The sequence below is a fragment of the Cupressus sempervirens genome, chromosome 4 (assembly GCF_028749045.1).
Source record: "Cupressus sempervirens isolate cs-2001-9-10 chromosome 4, ASM2874904v1, whole genome shotgun sequence".
NCBI lineage: Eukaryota > Viridiplantae > Streptophyta > Pinopsida > Cupressales > Cupressaceae > Cupressus > Cupressus sempervirens.
In genome coordinates, this window is record NC_143121.1 from 237,676,228 (window position 1) to 237,680,111 (window position 3,884).

Genomic DNA, 3,884 nt, shown 5'->3' on the forward strand with positions numbered 1-3,884 from the left:
TCTAAAAAATTGTTTTAAAGTATTATTTCATAGGATCCTTCCATTAAGCCATCAACTTCCCAAGCTGCACATTCCAAATTGTCCATAACTGCTTGTCTAGCCACAGCAAGTCCCCATCATTAATAAATTTACATTAGGTAGACAATGTCATCAATATTAAATAAATATTATCCCCCTCACATTTATCACCAGACATAATAATTTTGTAGGCAAGCACAAAACGACAAAAATGGTTAAACCGTGGGTTAAATATTCCAACCAGCGGTCACATGTAATCGTCATCTGATATGACTACGACCACAGAGATTCACGTCAACTGACTGAAAAATTAAAGCTGAATTATTTTCTAGGGTTTTTTTAAGGGCGTGGGGAACATTTAATCCAAAACGTGATCCAATTTCTGTGTTAGTTTTTTTACCCCGGTCGGCCGGGAGGGTAAGAAAAAGGACAAGAGTAAAAAAACCTAACAGCGGTTAAAAAAGGTAAAAGTGCCCTGAAACGGTCGGCGGTTTTCACGTGGTGGTTTCTGGTTTCGTGGTATGAAAACAGTGGTTTCCCGTGAGCCGACTTTGGGCCCCCGTGCACACCTGAGTATTCACGGGCGGGTAAAATGTACCGGGGATTGCCGGTAATAATGATAATAATTATATTTCTGTGATAAACCTTCAGATTGATGAGAATATCAGCCAGCCGCCTGATAAAGTGAAGAGAGTTTCTAAGGAGGGGTTTGGAAGATTTGGGAAGCCCCAAATTGCAATTTTTTTTATGGGTTTGTGAAAAAATTGTCTCAGGACTTAGCAGATTTTTTCTCTTGTTTCAGTACAAGTTTTTTACAGCCAGTTTTTGAGCTTTGAGTTGAAGTAAGGGAAGGGGCCCAGAGAGGTTTTGTTAATTAGATATGCCCATCTGATCAACCATTTGTTTATGTGATAGAGTGTCTCCTGATCCATTGTTTAAGCCCACATCATCTGGTTTTTTTAAGGGATAGATCTAGGTTTTTCTAATAAGGCCTGTTTACTGTTTCGCAAGCTTTTTTCATTAGGATAGAGACCATATTTGCCAATTCAAAGGATTGTAGGAAAAGAAAGTCTTGTAAGGAGATTAGATTTTGGAGATTACCCAGATTGTTGTCCAGCTGGGTAGTTTGTGAACAAAGTCTAAACTTTACATTTTTTTAATGGTGGTGATTTTGATTTGATTTTGATTTTGAGTTTGCAAGTGTCAAGAAATTGAAGTTTAAGGCATTTCAGTTGCTTGGAGCTTGAAAAAACTAAAGTATTGTTTGTAGGGCGTGTCAGCCAGGGAAATTGATGCTGAAAGTTTGAACTTCTGTTCCTGAAGTAGGAAGGGAATTTTGTTATTGTTTATAGGCTTGTGTTTTGAGAGCCTTAGTGAGAATTTATGCTAAGAAATCAGTTTTTTATTGCTAAGGATGGAATTTCGGGTACTTTGTTGTGACAGCCTTGGTTTTTACTGATACTAGAAACTTACCTTTTCTATTTTAGCTGCTGTTGGAATGGATTTTAGGATACTGTACTAGGCTGTATTTGGAGGTCCTTGCTGAAGAATTACAGTATTGTTGGTTGGGATGGAGATCCATGTTTGGTGCTAAAACAAGAGGATTAGGATTGTAAGCTATGGGTTTGCAAGGTTGGGCTTTGTCTTATTGAATTAGAGTTGGAGAAGAATCAAGTTAATTGATGGAATTGGGGGGCCAGGAGGAGGAGATCGGCATGCCAATCTCAGTAAACTATGGCCCCATACATGAGTCTTCTTCCAAGCTGAAGATATTAACAGGTACAGGAGGAGGCAATGGGACTACTAGTGATGAGCAACAGCAAGGGAGCATTAGTAAGAAAGCAGTGAGATATAGAGAATGCCAGAAGAACCATGCAGCAAGCATTGGAGGGCATGCCCTTGATGGGTGTGGGGAATTCATGCCCAGTGGAGAAGATGGGACTCTAGAGGCCTTAAAATGTGCTGCTTGCAACTGCCATAGGAACTTCCATAGGAGGGAAGTGGACGGGGAACAGCAACCACCTTGTTATTACTGTTACAGTGCTAGGAAGGACATCAACAGGAAGAGGCCTCCATTGCCACTGGCCCTTCCTCCCAGTCCAGGAGTCATGTCAAGGCCTTCTCAGATGATCATGGCCTTTGGTGGCCCTAATGACAGTGTTGATCAGGAGCATCATCATCATGATATGGTAGGAGGGGGCTCTAGTATACCTGTCCATGGCTTTCAAGGAACCCCAATGCCAATGCCAATGCCTCTTATGAAGAAGAGGTTTAGGACAAAGTTTACTCAGGAGCAGAAGGACAAAATGTGTAGTTTTGCAGAGAAGCTTGGTTGGAGGATCCAGAAGCATGATGAAGCTGCAGTCCAGCAATTCTGCATGGAATTGGGTGTCAAGCGCCATGTACTCAAGGTGTGGATGCATAACAACAAGCACACTCTAGGGAAAAAGTTGTGAGAAAAAAAATACACTTTTTTTTTCATGATGCACACACACTCTAGGATCAAGATGATAGTTTGCATAAATGAAACATGTCACATAAGGGACTTGTTTCCATCTTCATCTTCATGCCATTGATCACTACCCATTCCCTTGTTTATTGTTCTCTCATGATCTCTCAAAATTGTAGTTTGCCCTAAGCTCAAAGTTAGCCACTCCATTTTAAGTTCAAAGATAGCCACTCCAATGAAATGAAATAGTTTTCAAGGATTGCATCCAACTCTTGTATAGTAAGTCCAGTCGATGTAGAAATTTCTGTTCCTGTAATGTACTAGTGGGTTTGAACTTTGGACTAGGGCTCCACTTTGATCACTTACCCATTTGTGGGCTACTTTATTTCATCCATGGCTCCGCATGCTTATCTACTACCATATATGCAGGCTCGGGAGACTCATACTGGAGTTCAAAGAAGAGTTAGTAGTGTATTTTTTTTCTTCTATTTATGTACGAGATTACTATTAAAATTTGCTGCCTTTGCAGCTTCAATTCAATCTTTAGTCCTATTAAAACCTACCTATCCGTGTACTTGAATTTTCACTTAATTGCAATCATGCCATTTTAGCATTCGAGCGACATTAGCATGGAATGCATATTTCTATGGTATTATCAGTTATTTCAATTCGTCTTGCTTTTAAATCTGCAGTTCTGTAGCACGAAATTGTTTTATCTTGTGAAAGTAGCCATTAGATTAACTCTTTGGCATATCAAAATGATACTTCCTGGAATTCAGTTCAGTTCAGTTCAGTATAGTACAAAACTTCTGAGAAAGCAGTTTCAATTTAACCTAGATGACAAAATGATGTGACAGTGGTCATTGCAGTAGGTTTTCAGTGCATCAATGCATCTCTCAGGAAATCAGTCCAGTGTAAATTTTGTAGGGGCAATGCATGATGTGATGGTTGCAAAATTAGTTTAACACAGTTGGGTTTAAGTTAATCTTGTCGCCAAACACTAGAGGGTGCTGGCCCGTGTTATAGACAGAACCACCACATTAATAGCACATTAACATCAGCTAGCACAATTACGGCAAAGAAGAGTAACCTATTCTTGCCTCTATCAAAAACATAGTACGAACCAAAGTGCCTCTATCAATCTTATCTAGAGTGTTGTGCATTTTGCGTTTCAGTTATAACAGAACTTGCAGAACTGATCAACATTGCTCATTCAGTGGGATTGTGTGTTGCCATTAATCAGGTTAGCTTGGAAAACACTCTAATTCAGTAGAGTACAACTTCCCTACCTATGTCCATTAGAACCTTTCTGATCAGTCCAAGCTTAGTTCATATTCTTAACGTTTTGAAATGGATTATGAAGTGTGATCCAAATCGAAAATTCCAACACAGTCAAATTTACAGTGTGTTGAAATTT

General features: G+C 39.5%; 1 pseudogene across 1 annotated transcript; it reads left to right on the forward strand.

Annotated features, from left to right (window-relative positions):
* Positions 1-682: 682 nt before the first annotated feature.
* LOC149560884 (zinc-finger homeodomain protein 2 pseudogene) lies at positions 683-3,029 on the forward strand (annotated as a pseudogene). Its single transcript, XR_016363728.1, has one exon. The product of XR_016363728.1 is annotated as a zinc-finger homeodomain protein 2 pseudogene (transcript).
* The last annotated feature ends 855 nt before the right edge of the window (positions 3,030-3,884 follow it).